This window comes from Gorilla gorilla, chromosome 21 (genome assembly GCF_029281585.2).
Source record: "Gorilla gorilla gorilla isolate KB3781 chromosome 21, NHGRI_mGorGor1-v2.1_pri, whole genome shotgun sequence".
Taxonomy (NCBI): Eukaryota; Metazoa; Chordata; class Mammalia; order Primates; family Hominidae; genus Gorilla; species Gorilla gorilla.
Genome location: NC_073245.2, coordinates 11623173 through 11638995, shown reverse-complemented (window position 1 = coordinate 11638995; position 15823 = coordinate 11623173). Strand labels below are relative to the sequence as shown.

Sequence of the window (15823 nt, the reverse complement as noted above, 5' to 3'; positions counted from 1 at the left end):
TGAATGCTTCTTCTACACAAAAAAATTGTTGCCACAGTTTTTTGGCTATAATTAAGTAGAAGTCTAGCATTTTGTATAGCTTATATTATTCTACTGTATCTCTACAAGGTGCACGTTATAACCTCCATTTACGTACAATCAAACTAAGGCTCAGAGAAGTAAAGTGTCTTGTTGAAAGCCACACAGTTGGAAATTATAAGTGGAGGGATTAATGTATGGATTGACAGGGAGCAGGATGAAGAAAATCCCAGAGGGAGCCATTGATATCAGGATGGCAGGGGTAGTCCAAGTGCTTCGTGTAAGCTGGGTCCCAGGAGGACCAGGGAGTTAGATAGGAGGAAGTCCCTGCAACTTGCCAGGCAGTAAGGATCCATTCAAAAGCAATACCTGAGTTCCCCCTGTTTACATGGCACCATGAGTATCAATAATGCCCGACTGTGTTTCAGGCATGGTATAGTTATAACATCTCTTTTAGTCTCCACCATAACATCTGCAGGGAAAGCCTTATTATCCACATTTAGGAGATATTATCCTAAACTTATTATCCACAGTTTAGCGAAACTGAGCCTAGGAGGGCCCAGTAGCTTGCCCAATTCCTTAGCACACACTCTTGGTTGGGGCATTTATTCTTCCTCCCTCCTCAGGTCTTATCTGAATACAGTAGTGAATGAAATAGGTGTTCTGTTTACAGAACAAAAGGTACTGAAATTGATGTGATGGCCCCAGGAACCTGTCCACCATATTCTCCTCCCATCATAACCCTGTCCCGTCTCTGGAATCCATAGTCCCCACCTACCTCCTAAAGCAGATCCTTATTACTCTAAACCCACTTCCTCTCCTGGAGGAAGTCATGAAATGATTCCTTCTGCTGGATGCAGGCACATGAAAATGCTAAGGTCCCAGATTAGACTGAATTTGGGCTAAGTTTGGGCAGTTACATCAACAAACTTTTGGAATAAGGAATCATTTCAGGAGCAGATCTGGTTCCTCTCCAGTGCTGAGCAAGTCCTGTAAATGTTCCTCCTGCCTCCAGCTGAGTAGCGTTTGTTTGAAGCTGGTGCAGACTAAGGCAGCAAGCCAGCCACATCTTACGGTCTTGACATGGACAGTTTAGGGCATAGCTCACAATCACAGATCTTTCTTGGCCTAAAACCCCTAATTGCGGAATCACCAAAAATATCTGAGATGGAGATAGGGGTGATGTGGGGAGAGAGAACATGGTCAAGGTGTGCAGGAAGCATTATTTCTGCTAAGAGTGTCTGATTCTCCTGAAAATGGAGCATGAGAACTCTGCTTTGTAGCTGCCTGCTGTGCCTGGTTTCTATGACACAATCTAGAAGCAGGTTACTGTCTCACTTCATCACAGCTACTTCCTCTTGAATCGAGGGAGCCAGTGCTTGTCTTATCTACTTAGAGCAGAGCCTGAGATCTCCCCAGCACAGACGTTTGAACAGAGCAGGCCCCTGATGTCTCCAGGATGCCCATCCTAGCCTCCTGGCCCCACCCTCCTGGTCCTTTCCTGCTGCTGACTCTCCTGCTGGGACTCACAGGTGAGCATTGCCTTGGGCTAGAATGCTTTCTTCTTCACCACTGAGCCATGGCCTGCCCCTGGGCTTCCAGGATTCCAGACAACCACAAGTGCTGCCAAGGAAAGTCAAGGACTGGGCATTGCCTAAGAGCAGAAGATCAGAGAGGTGCATGCTTCCTCTGTGGATCTGCAGCTGGCTACCAGAGGCATCAAACCACGTGATGCTTCAACCACCACCAAAACAATTACTGACATTTTTGTAGTAGTTCAGTTTACACAACACATTCAAAAGAATCATTATTTAAATCCTTGCAACTCTTGAGGCTCCAGAGGCAAAGCAACCCGCGGAAGCCCACAGAGTGAGCTCAGAGACAGCCTGACAAGGCTGTGTGGCTCCAAGCCCAGCCCTCTCTGTGCACCATCCTGAAGAAGTGGTCTGAAATGGTGCCGGCTTGAGTTGGGCAGGGGTGCAGTGTTTCCTGCAGATGTCCTGCATCCACCATCCTCCCTAAGGGTGCTCCTCCCTTTGCCCTGTGTTCCCCCCATTCCTCCCTCCTCTGCGATCTGAGTGTTACCACCCATTTCTCTGTGGCCAGTTCCTTTTTAAGAAGTTCCACATCTTCTGCTTACTGGGTCCTATATTTGTTAGGGCTTCCATAACAAAGTACCACAGACTGGGGGGCTAATACTTCCTCGCAGTTCTGGAGCCTGAAGTCCAATATCAAGGTGTCAGTTGGGTTAGTTTTTTTGGTTTTTGGTTTTTGTTTGTTTGTTTTGAGAGGGAGTCTCGCTCTGTCTACCCGGGCTGGAGTGCAGTGGCGCAATCTCAGCTCACTGCAACCTCCCCCTCCTGGGTTCAAGCGATTCTCCTGCCTCAGCCTCCCGAGTCGGTGAGATTACAGGCGCCCGCCACTATGCCCGGCTAATTTTTGTATTTTAGTAGAGATAGGGTTTCACTATGTAGATCAAGCTGGTCTCGAACTCCTGACCTCAAACGATCCGTCCACCTCGGCCTCCCAGATGCTGGGGTTACATGCATGAGCCACCGTGCCCGGCTGGGTTAGTTTCTAATGAGGTCTCTCCTTGGCTGTAAAAGGCCATCTCTTCCCCGTGTCTTAGCACGTGGTCTTCCCTCTGTGTGCGTCTGTATCCTCAGCTCCTCTTGCAGTGAAAACGTGGGTCACAGGGTCACATTGTGTTAGGGCCTGTCCGCAATGACCTCATTTAACTGAATTACTTCCTAAAGAGCCTATCTCCAAATACAGTCCCATTTTGAGCTATTAGGGATTGGGACTTCGACACATTCGTTTTGGGGGACACATTCAGCCCATAACAGGTCCCCATAACATTCCTTGGTTCCCTAGACTTTTCTGTGGAGATTTTATTTCCCCTTCCCCAAGACAGGCAGGATTGGAGGGCCTTAACTGGTGCAGCCTTTGAGAGCCGGGCTGCTTGTCCTCACCCCTTTCTCAATTCATGGAGCTGACCCCATGGTCACAGGGCTGGGCATCGTACCTTCTCAGCTCCCCAGTGGGCCCTGCTGTGATGTCCCCTCACAGATCCTAAAGGGCAGGGGTCCCACTTTTAAAAGTATTTTTCTTACACATACACTGTAGTGAAATTACTACCATAATAGTTCACCAATTAAACTCTTCTGATAAGACGGACACATTTCTTAGCATTTTGTATTAATTTGACTAATCCTCACAATATCACTGTGTGAAAGCTACAATTGTTATCCTCTACTTGCAAAAGGGGAGTCAGGCAGAGGGAGGAACTTGTTCATTGTCTCCTAGCTCAGTCAATGGAGCAGCTCCAGAGTTCCTTCTTTAAGCCAGTTTATGTTAATTGCAGAAAAATTAGAAAGTGCAGGGAGGAAAACAGAGGAACAATCACCACCCATCACACCAGTCAGAGACAACCAGAGTTAAAACCCTGTTGTATGCACTCCAACCTTTTGTTAATAATGTGTTGGATGCTTTCTATGTGCCAGATATTTTACTGAGCTTTTAAAATGTATTATAATTTAGGTCGGGCAGGGTGGCTCATGCCTGTAATCCCAGCACTTTGGGAGGCCTAGGCAAGTGGATTGCTTGAAGCCAGGAGTTCAAGACCAGCCTGGCCAACATGGAAAAACCCTGTCTCTACTGAAAATACAAAAAAAATTAGCTGTGCATGGTGGTGCATGTCTATAATCTCAGCTTCTTGGGAGGCTGAGGCACGAGAATTGTTTGAACCCAGGAGGCGGAGGTTACAGTAAGCCAAGATCATGCCACTGCACTCCAGCCTGGGAAGCAGAGGGACAGTGAGACTGTCTTGAAAAAAAAAAGTGTTATAATTTTATTCAATGCACAAAACAACCTTGTATATTAGCATGATAGGCCATGCTTTTATATGTGTTTATGAATGTGTGTATGTGTGAGTGTGTGTATACACATTTGTGTATACGAGTGTAAGAATACACACACAGTTTTTATTTTTTATTATTTCTCTTTCTATTTTAAATTAAATTTTTAACAAAAAATTGTAGTTTTATTTTCTATTTGTCAAAATTATACATATCTACAACATATTAAGAAATATGTATACATTTTGAAATGACTAGATTGAGCTAATTAACATATGTGTGATCTTACATATGTATTTTTTTTTGTGGAGAGAACTCATAAAATCTGCTCTCTTAGTATAATGGATGTTATTAAATATGGACTCCATATTGTACAAGTAATTGCTTAATCATATTTCTCCTATCTAACTGAAATTTTGTATCCTTTGACCAATCTCTCCCCAGCCACACCTCCTCCCTAGCCCCTGGTAACACCTATTCTACTGTCTATTTCTATGTGTTCAACTTTTTTAGATTCCACATATGAGTGAGATCATGTGGTATTTGTCTTTCTGCACCTGGCTTATTTCATTTAGCATAAAGTCCCCTAAGTTTATGTATGTTGTCAAAAATTACAGGATTTCCTTCTTTGGTAAGGCTGATTAGAATTCCATTGTGTATTTTCCTTATCAGTTTGTCTGTTGATGATGGACACTTAGATTGATCCCATATCTCAGCTATTCTAAATAGTGCTGCAGTGAACATGGGAGTGCAGCTATTTCTGTGACATGTTGACTTCGTTTCCATTGATTGTATACCCAGTAGTGAGATTGCTGGATCATAGTAGTTCTATTTTAATTTTTGAGGAATCGCCATACTGTTTCTATCATGGCTGAACTAATTTACATTCTCACCAACAGTATGCAAGAGTTTTCTTCTCTGCACACCCTCTCCAACACTAGTTAAATATCATTGTTTTTATAATAGCCATTCTAACTGGTGTGAGATGATATCTCACTGTGGTTTTAATTTACATTTCTCAGGAGAATAGTAATGTTGGATTTTTTTCATATGCCTACAGCCGTTTGAATGTCTTCTTTTGAGAAATGTCTGTTCAGATATTTGGCCTGTATTTTATATTTTGGGTTGTTTTCTCAGTATGGAGTTGTTTGACTTCCTTCTATATTTTATATATTGACTTTTTATCAGATGTATGGTTTGCAAATATTCTCCCATTCTACAGGTTGTCTCTTCACTCTGTTGATCGTTTTCTTGCCTGTGTAGACAGTGTTTAGTTTGTTGGAATCCCATGTGTCTATTTTTGCTTTTGTTGTCTGTCCTTCTGGGTTTATATCCCAAAATTAACTGCCCAGACCAATGTCATGGCACTTTTCTTCTAGTACTTTTACAGTTTTGGGTCTTACATTTATGTCTTTAATCCATTTTAGTTGATTTTTTTATGTGATATAAGATGAAGGTCCAATTTTATTCCTTGACATGTGGACATCCAGTTTTGCCAACACCAGTTTTTGAAGACTGGTCTTTCCTCATTGTATGTCTAACAGTTTTGTCAAAAGTCAATTAAGCAAAAATATGTAAGTTTGTTTCTGGACTCTCTACTCTGTACCATTGATCTATGTGTCTCTTCTTATGCCAATGCCATGCTATTTTGATTATTATAGCATTGTACCAGATTTTGAAATAAGGCAGTCTGGTGCCTCCAGCTTTCTTCTTTTGCTCAAGATGGCTTCACCTATTCATGGTTTTCTGTAGTTAATATTAATTTCAGATTGTTTTGTCAATTTCTGTGGAAAATATCATTGGAATTTTTTTAGGATTGAACTGAATTTGTAGATCTCTTCTGGAAATATTTAAACAGTATTAATTCTCCAATCCCTAAACACACATATCTTTTCATTATGTGTCTTCTATTTCTTTCATCAGTGATTCATAGTTTTCAGTGGGCAGATCTTTCACTTACTTGATTAAATTTACTCCTAGATATTTTAGTTTTTTGAAGCAATGGTAAATGAGATTATTCTATTAACCTTTTTATGCTAATTTGTCATAAGTGTATAGAAATGCACTGATTTTGCATGTTAAGTTTCTATTTTGCAACTTTATTTGCTTTTTTGATCCAATTGTTTTTAGAGATTTTAGGATTTTCTATATATAAGATAGTGTCTTCTGAAAACAGCAACAATTTAAATTCTTCCTTTCTCATTTGTATGACTTTCATTTCTTTCTCTTGATAATTATTCTGGATAGGACTTCTGATACTATGTTGAATAGAATTAGTGAGACAGGATATCCTTGTCTTGTTCCTGATCTTAGAGAAAAAGCTTTTCACTTTTCTTCACTGGATATCATGTTAGCTGTGGATTTGTCCTATATGGATTTCATTGTACTGAGGAGCATTCATTTTACATCTAATTTTTTCAGCATTTTTACAATTAAAAAATGTTAAATTTTGTCATATGCTTTTTTTGTCACTGTTGATATGGTCCTATGTTTTTTGTCCTTCATTCTGCTGATGTAGTGTATTGCATTTGTAGATTTATGTTTATTGAAGCATCCTTGTATTCCTGAGAAAAATCTCACTTAATCATGCTGAAATACACAGGATTTTAAAAAGACATTCTCTTCAATTCATATTTTCGTCTACATGAAATGCACGTTGAAGAGATGTTTGGTTTTCCCTGTTGCCCAGCCACTCTCTTCCCTTTTCTACCACCTGATATTACCACTGAAACTCTCCCAATCTGTTAAGATAAGCAATAGGTAAGCAACTTCTCTCTTGGTAAAATGCGTTTTATTTTAAAGCAGAACTCTGTGCATTACTGTCTTAGAGTTCCCTCTTTCATGAAGGGTAAGAGTGAGGAAGAAAGAAAGGGATAAAACAGAGAGCTCTGTCTATGTTATCTACATCTATGGTTATATCAATAGCTGTATCCATATGCATATCATGTAATGTGGATCGAAGCCTCCATGACTTAGAAAATCTAAAAAGTAATAATTTACAATTTTTGAATACTCACCATGTGCTAGACACTGTTGGAAATGCCTTATAGCTGTTACCTCAGATGGTCGTTATGCCCAAAATAGATATTCCCCTTAACCTCCTCCCACTGCTCACAGATAAGAAAACAGAAGCACAAAGAGCTGTGAGGATGCTCGTTGGTAACTGGTAGAGCTATGATTTGAACTCAGGCACTCTGACTGCAGAGATCACAGGTTTCACCGTCACTCTTGTCAAATACTTGTGGCCTTGATGCTATGCCATGAGACTTCTGCAGCTGCTGCTCCTGGGAGTGAGCGGGGTTGTGGTGTAGGGAAGAGGGTTTGTGGTTTTCTCCTTCTGGGCTCTTCTGCTTTCTTTGTGTATGCAAATGAATGTTTTTTAAACCAAGTCATCTACATGGGAAACTCAGTTTCTAGCAAATCTCACAGATGCAGTCCACTTAAAATAGATTTCAGTGTCCCAGGGAAGTGTTCTAATGAGTAATTCACACCTTACACACCTATATATTGGATAGCTACTATGTGCCAGGACCTGACATAGAACATGTCATGCATTGGTGAATAAAAGAGCAAAAGTGGTTGACCTTTTGGAGCTTATATTCTACTGGAGAAATGATAATAACCAATACACATGTTAAGTAGATAAATAAAATAGTGTAGTATGAGTATATGATTTTATCATGTTGTGGAAATGTCCATATATTCCTTTTATTGATTATTTTCCTCATAAAAAGATGTTCAAATTTGTCAAATGCTTTTCTACATCAAATGAGATAATCGTGTCTTTTTCTCTTCACTGTATAAATATGATATATGACATTATCATTTGTATATTGAAACACCTTTGTATTCTAGGAATAAATTCCAGTTACTTATGGTGTAGAATCCTTCTAATATGCTGTTAAATTCAGTTTGTTAGTATTTGGTTGAGAATTGTTGCATCAACAAATTATAAGACCAATAGTCCACAAAATGGTGTGCAGCTGCACCTGACGGAAATTTTAATTTTGCTTTTCAGTGGAAGTTTAGGTTCCAATGGGCCCCATTTCAGATGAGCAGAGCCTTGCATGTGGGACAATCTATGGTTCATGATTGCAACAGGAGAGTATTGTTCCTAGATCTGGACTCCAGGATAGGAGATCCCAGTAGGTAACCAGGCATTTGTTGTTTTAATGGAATATAGCACAAGGGTGAGAGGGGCATTGTTTTTGCATCAAAGGCCCTGGGGAGATGTATGGCCATCATGAATGGTCTAGAAACTCCAAAAAGCATGAAAGAAATTGCTAAAGTCTCCACAGAGATGAGGTATTTTTGTTTCTTTGTTTATAGGCACTAACAGGGGTGCCTATTGATTTTAATTTGTAAATAAACTTTGTAAAAGAAGAATATGTTGCCACTGGCGCCTCAAAACAACTTAGAGATGCTGGATAAAGTGATGTTAATATGCACATCACATGAATCTCCTTTGAAGAGGTTGTTATCAATGTTATGTCCTCCCGTGCTCTTGAAGAAATGTAGATGTCATTATTGATATTTAAACAGGATCCTCACTTCAGGATAGAGAGTCTTGGCAGAACTCCAAAAGGTAACATGAAGCTGCACATAGCACAGCAAAAGAAAGCCATCAGTGTAAAAAGCCTTCTCAAGTTGTGGAGCCAATCAGAGTAGCAAATTAGTAAGCCATGAGTAGTTAAAGAGCATCTCCTAGGAAATTTCCACCCCAGTTTAGAATGATCCCATTCTCACTGCCATTAGTATTGAAAATGCTAAAGTCAGGCTATTGGGTCTTTATGAATCACTCTAAGATGGTCATGAAAATTTCACTTGGAAAGGCATATGGAATATGATTTATTTTACTCACAGGTCCTAGAGAGGGAAGTAGGGCATGCCACGTAGAAAGCCATATGAGAAGAGCTCCTAGGAAGCAGGCTCAATCAAGCAGATGGGGAAGCAAGAGAGAAAGAATTCCTCAGCAAGTGCCTTTACTGGGAGTCAGGGTAGAGGGTACAAGCAAAGAGCATGATGGGATTTACTGGTGTCTTTTTATGGGATTAGGTCACAATATGGGAGGGCAAGAAAGGGAACTTGTGCCAGGAGCCAGCCTTATCACACTGGTGCACCTGGTCACCTGGGCAGGGTACTCACAGCATGATTGTGGGATGTTGAAGCATCAGAAAAATAGGAACTAAAATAAATTTACATGTAGCCGGACTTTTGTTTTTTTTTTAGACAGAGTCTCACTCTGTCACCAGGCTGGAGTGCAGTGGCACGATCTCGGCTGACTGCAACCTCCAACTCCCTGGTTCAAGCTACATGATCTCGGCTCACTGCAACCTCTGACTCTCTGGTTCAAGCTATTCTCCTGCCTCAGCCTCCTGAGTAGCTGGGATTACAGGCATGTGCCACCACGCTCAGCTAACTTTTGTATTTTTTAGTAGAGACAGGGTTTCACCATGTTGGCTATGATGGTCTTGATCTCCTGACCTCGCGATCCGCCCGCCCTGGCCTTCCAAAGTGCTGGGATTATAGGCATGAGCTACCATGCCCAGCCTGGACATTTTTATTTATACAACTTGCAGTTGCCATGTAGCATCCTTTCATTTCTACCTGAAACCACTCTTGTAGGTAAGGTTTAATGGTAGTGAACTCTCTTAGTTTTTATTCATCTGAGAATATCTTAATTTCTCCCTCATGTTTAGAGGATAGTTTTCCCAGGTATAAGATTCTTGGTTGATAGGTTTTTCCTCTTTCAGCATTTTCAGCATATCACTCCTCTGCCTTCTGGCTTCCAGTGCTTCTGATAAGAAATCGGCTGATCATCTCATTGAAGAACTCTTGTATGTGAGGAATCCATTCTCTATTGCTGCTTTCAGGATTCTTTCCCTGACTTTAGTTTTCAGCAGTTGGATTATAATGTGTCTTAGTGTGGGTCTCTGAATTTTTCCTTGAGTTAAACTTGAGTTTCTTCAGAATCTTAAATTTGAGGATTCATGTATTCTATCAAGTTTCAAAAGGTTTTGGGGTATTATGTCTTCAAATAATCTGTTCCTTTCTCTCTTCCTCTTTTCTTCTTCTAGAACTCTAACAATGTTTGTGTTGATCCATTTGATAATGTCCCACAATGTCCTCAGGTTCTGCTTGTTTTTCTTTATTCCTTTTTCTTTCTATTCCCCAGTCACAATAATTTCAATTATTCCATATTCCAGTTTTCTGAATCTCTCTTCTGACTGCTCACACCAGTTGGAGAACACCTCTAGTGGATTTTTCAATTATTGTACTGTTTAACTCTTAAGTTTCTGTTTATTTTTTATAATTTCTCTTGCTGTTGTTCTTATTTTATTAATCCATTATATTCCAATGTTTCTTTAGTTTTTTGTCTGTTGTTTTCTTTAGCTGTTTGAGCATGTTTAAGACAGTGATTTAACATCTTGGTCTAGTGTCAGAAAGGGCCCAATATATGACAAGGGTCTTTGTAGGACATATGACAATGGAAGCAAGATGTGGGAGTGATGGGAAGATGTAACTGTGAGGAAAGGAATGTGGCAGCAAGGAACAGAGCCTCTAGAATACACACAGCTTTGCTGACACCTCTTATTTAAGGGGTAAAACATGGTGCTTTCATATACATAGACATAGTGTAATGGTTATTACAGTCAAGCAAATGAACATATCCACCCTCTCACATAGTTACCGTGTGTGTGTGTGTGTGTGTGTGTGTGTGTGTGTTTGTGTGTAGAGCATCTAAGATAGACTCTTTGAGCAAAAATACTGAATTCAATGCAATGCTATTAACTCTAGTCCTCATATTGCACATTAGATCTCTGGACTTCTTCATCCTACCTATCTGCAGTTTTGTATCTTTTGGCCTGCATCTCCCCATTACCTCTCTGACTTCACTCCTGGCCACCAACATGTCATCCTCTATCTTTGTATATTTGAAGATTTTTCTCCTTGATTCTATCCAGTAACATGATTTTGGACTTCTGACCTCCAGAACTATCAGATGATATGTTTCTTTTGTTTTAAGATGCTAAGTTCTGATAATTTGTCACATCAACATTAGGAAACTAAGGTAATGTAATTATGCTATGGGTGAGAAATTCTCAGCGGCTTAAAACAATGTTGTACTTGTTAGTTAAGCTGCATGTTCAGTGTGTGGAGAATTCATGGTCATTCAGGCATCCAGGCTGATGGAGCAGACCTCATCAGAGCCTTGTAGGTCTCTGTGGAAGGGAGAAGTTAATCCACAGAGGCTCTTGCAGTTAAACGCACAGCCCACAAATTATACCCATCATTTCTGCTCACAACTCAGTGGCCTAAAGCAGTCACATGGCTCCACCCAGTGCAATGATTCAGAAAGTCTGGCCGGGCGCGGTGACTCACGCCTGTAATCCCAGCACTGTGGGCGGCCAAGGCAGGCAGATCAACTGAGGTCGGGAGTTCGAGACCAGCCTGACCAACATGGAGAAACCCCGTCTCTATTAAAAACACAAAATTAGCCAGGCGAGGTGGCTCACGCCTGTAATCCCAGCACTGTGGGCAGCCAAGGCAGGCAGATCAACTGAGGTCGGGTGTTCGAGACCAGCCTGACCAACATGGAGAAACCCCATCTCTATTAAAAACACAAAATTAGCCAGGCGCGGTGGCTCACGCCTGTAATCCCAGCACTGCGGGCAGCCAAGGCAGGCAGATCAACTGAGGTCGGGAGTTCGAGACCAGCCTGACCAACATGGAGAAACCCCGTCTCTATTAAAAACACAAAATTAGCCAGGCAAGGTGGCTCACGCCTGTAATCCCAGCACTGCGGGAGGCCAAGGCAGGCAGATCAACTGAGGTCGGGAGTTCGAGACCAGCCTGACCAACATGGAGAAACCCCGTCTCTATTAAAAACACAAAATTAGCCAGGCGAGGTGGCTCACGCCTGTAATCCCAGCTGCTCGGGAGGCTGAGGCAGGAGAATCCCCTGAACCCAGGAGGCGGAGGTTGTGGTGAGCCGAGATCGTGCCATTGCACTCCAGCCTGGGCAACAAGAGCGAAACTCCGTCTCAAAAAAAAAAAGAAAAAAGAAAAAGAAAGTGCAACATTCCATATGGCCAGAAAGTGGAGGCACAAATATTTAGCAAAGCATGACACTTCCAAGGGGGGATCAGGAGCTCCACTCAGGTTAGCAACCCCATGCTCTTCCATGAAACTGAACCTCTCTGTGTCTCAGTGTCCTCACTTATAATACAGTCTCATGTTACAGACTTGTTGTGAGGGTTAAATGAGATAATACACACAGTGTGCTGAGCTCAAGGCCTGCTCCTGGTATGCACCCAGTCATTGAAGTTCATTGATAAACACTTGAGGAAACATTCAAGTTCACGTAAGGATGAGTAAATGACTGCTCTGTTACTTTCTAGGAGTGGCAGGTGAGGAGCTGCAGGTGATTCAGCCTGAGGCATTTGTGTCAGTTGCAGCTGGAGAGATGGCCACTCTGAACTGCACTGTGACCTCCCTGCTCCCTGTGGGACCCATCCAGTGGTTCAGAGGAGCTGGTCCAGGCCAGAAATTAATCTATAGTCCAAAAGGATGCCACTCTCCCCGGGTAACAACTATTTCAGACCAGAGAAAGAGAAACAGCACAGACTATCCCATCCGCATCAGTAGCACCACCCTCAAAGATGCTGGCACCAACTACTGTGTGAAGCTCCGGAGAGCAATTCCTGCCAACGTGGAGATTAAGTCTGGACCAGGGACTCAGATGTCTGTGCGTGGTGAGTACAGTGTAGGCCTCCTTCATCCCCTAAGGTGTGACAAGAAGTCAATAATAGCACTGTCCTCTGTCAGCAACAATCAAGGGTGGCAGTGGGTGCTCACTTTCATGATCTGATGCCACCCTTTTCTACTAATGCCTGGAGATGTCATGCTATTCACTCAAGTCTCCGTGACTGGTAAATGATGGGGAAGTCTGCAACATTAGTCTGCCTGGCACCATAGCCTTTGCCTCTTCTAATCTGGCCCAGCCATGTTTCCACAGATAACGGAGCTGATGGTTTGAGTGATTTTCCCAGGCACAAGGCTAGACCTTGCCTGCTGTGTCCACAGAGCACTTTCCCTCCAGGGTGGCCGAGTCTCTTCTTTACATAACAAGCATTCATCGAGAACCTACTGTGTGTGAGTCTCCACCGTGATTGCTGGGCAAATAGTTGTTAAAAAAAAAAAAAGGCACAAGCTCTGCTTTCACCAAGCTTACATTCTGTTCCCTTCCAATGAGGATAAATCCATCCAGAGCACTGAGGGAGTAAATTGGGTTTTTCTTTATTTAATCTTCAGAACCATCACACTGGGAAGATTCCTGAAGGACACAGATCCACTGTTTAATCTGATGGCCGTGGTGAAAGGAGATGCCAAGAGCTTTATGGGTCTACCCAGGATGTTTGTGGGTTGTTCAGGAAACCCTTGTGTGATTCAGGGACTGCTTCACACAGTCACTAAAGGTTTCAAGCAGAGCTAGGCCATCTCAGAATGTCCCTCGCCTAAGAGAAGAGGTCCCCTATATGGGTGACTTAGGGGTCCCCCAGTTAAGGCAGCAGAATGCTTATTTTGGGTTTTCCTTCAGAGGCCCATGTTCCTCAATTTAACTCCTGAATCCTGGAATATCAGTGCAAAAAGGACCTTCAGACCATTTAGCCCAATGCCCTTTTACAGATGGGAGACTGAAGCCAAGAAATGACAGGGGCCTTGCCCAAGGTCACAGGGCCAGTTAGGGTTGGGGCAAGATCCCAGATCCTATTCCAGGCAGGCTTCGTTCCATCCTGGCATTAGATACTCTCTCCATAGAAGAGTCTAGTGCATAGTAGGTGCTGAATGAAAGCTCCTTGAAAAGAACCGAGTAGGAAGCCAGTATTTCTCCTTTTCATAGTTACTCAAAGGTTTAGAATGCCTCTCTCATTCATTCTCTGTGCTCTGTTGGTGATTGGAAAACCTCTCCCAAATGCAAGCCATATAATTTCTTATTGAGATTCCATATAAGGACATAGAGACCTGCTCCATTGTTTACCAGCTGCAGAATATGTCAATTTATGGAAATATCAAATGTCATTTTGCAGACTTCTGTTGATGGATATGTAAGTGGTTCCCAACCTTGAGCTTTTGAAACAATTCTGCTGTGGATGACCCTGCACATATGTTATCCTACTCTGGTGGCAGATGCCTGCCAGAAGTTGCATTGTTAGGTCAGAGAGTGTATGTGTTTTAATTTATATGGATGTTGCCTAATTTCCCTCCTAGATGATACAGCAATCAAGGCTCCCCAGAACCCTTGAACATAGGTAGGAATGTGGCTTTATCCTAATTTGCAAATATTACAGACAAAGACACTAAAATTCCCAGGTGGTGCATCTCATACCTAGAACAATGACATCTGGCAAGTGACTCAGGTTTAACTGAGATCTGCTAACTCCTAGTAGGGTTCTCACTCCTCTTTGCCATGCTATTGGCCTAAGTGACCACTTGGATGAAAGAAGAGGGAGGTGGGAGGGGGCCAAGGAGCAGCCGTTGTGTCAGATACTGTACCGTCATCCTGGCATTTTCTCCTTTTAACCAGTGCTATGAAGTCGGAGCCATTTGCTGTCCCTTTTACAGATGAAGACATTGAGGCTCAGAGAGGGAACCTGAGTGGTGAACAGGTCAGGGATCCAAGGTTTGAATCCCACAAGCCTGATTGATAGCCCCTGTCTCTGCAACACCCAGCGCACTTGTTAAACTGTAGAGAATCCCTCCGAACTTCTCATTCTGAACTCTTGCTTTGGAGAACTGAACAGCCCAGGTAGCCTCAGATGGGGTAAGTGGAGGCCCCTGGGATGGCCTCCCAGGTGGCCCCTCTAATGGATCCTCCTGTCTCCTGATTTCCAGTCCGGGTGCCAGCTCCTACTGCCTCACTCCTCCTAGGTCTCCTCCTGGGCTCCAAGGTGCTGCTGCTGGTTGATGTCACTGATGCCTATGTCCACCGGAAGCAGAAGGCCTGACTGTAAGTGTAGAGGAGGGAGGGTGGGCCAAGGGCTGCTCCAGAAGGTCAGGCCAGCAGGAGGACCCAGCCCGCATGCCACACAGCCTCAGGGTCAGTGGAGTTTGGAGAAGGTGATGGGGCTTCCTCAGCACCCTCAGAAGTCTCAGGGAACCCTCTAGGAGAATCCCAACCCCAGGAAGTGTGTGGGTGCTGCAGGAGGTAGGCTACAGCAAGGGTGTTCAAAGGTGTCCACAGCACCCTAGGGGCCCATAGGGGAGGTGGGGAGAGGGGGCTGAATGAGGGCCAACTCTGTGGGTGGTCCCTTGCAGGCCATCTCTCAATTATTTGATGCTGTACTCCATGGCGTCTAAGGAATCCCCACTGTAGAGTACTGTTGAGACGCCTCAAGTGGGCTGCTCTTAGTGCTCTCAGGCTCTCAGCGCCTGAGTGGGAGGGATGAGGGAAAGGGCATCAGGACTTGAGAGGAGGGCTGAGCAGGTGAAATTCTATCTCAGGGCTCCCTGTCCACCCACAATAGGCATCCCAGGAGGAAGACCAGCACTGAGGACATAGCAGACTCTCAGGAATCATTTCTTGAATGATGAGCAGATGACTAAATGTGGACGTGTTTCCCACAGCTCCTTTCCTCCTCCCCCACCATGTGGGACCCTCAGTCTGTGCTGCCTCCTTCCTTCCTTGAAGGGCTCAGCTGGAGAGAAGGAGCTGGCGAGAAGCTTCCCCAGACTCAGCTCCAAATGTATATCCTCCCAGGACATCTTCCTGCCCACAGGCTCCTGTTGCTCCTTTGCAGAGTCCTTGATGCTCCATAGCAGGGTCTTCATTCACGGTCCTGAGCAGAGGCCATGGGATGGGGCTCTGGGGAGTGACTCACGACACCTCCCTAGGATGTGGGAAACATGCCAAATCTAAACACATTAGGATTCCTTGCATCCATCGC

General features: G+C 43.3%; 1 pseudogene; it reads left to right on the top strand.

The window, feature by feature from the left end:
• The first annotated feature begins 1477 nt into the window (after positions 1-1477).
• LOC101134352 (signal-regulatory protein gamma-like) overlaps positions 1478-15823 on the top strand; it is a 40983-nt pseudogene continuing 26637 nt past the window's right edge.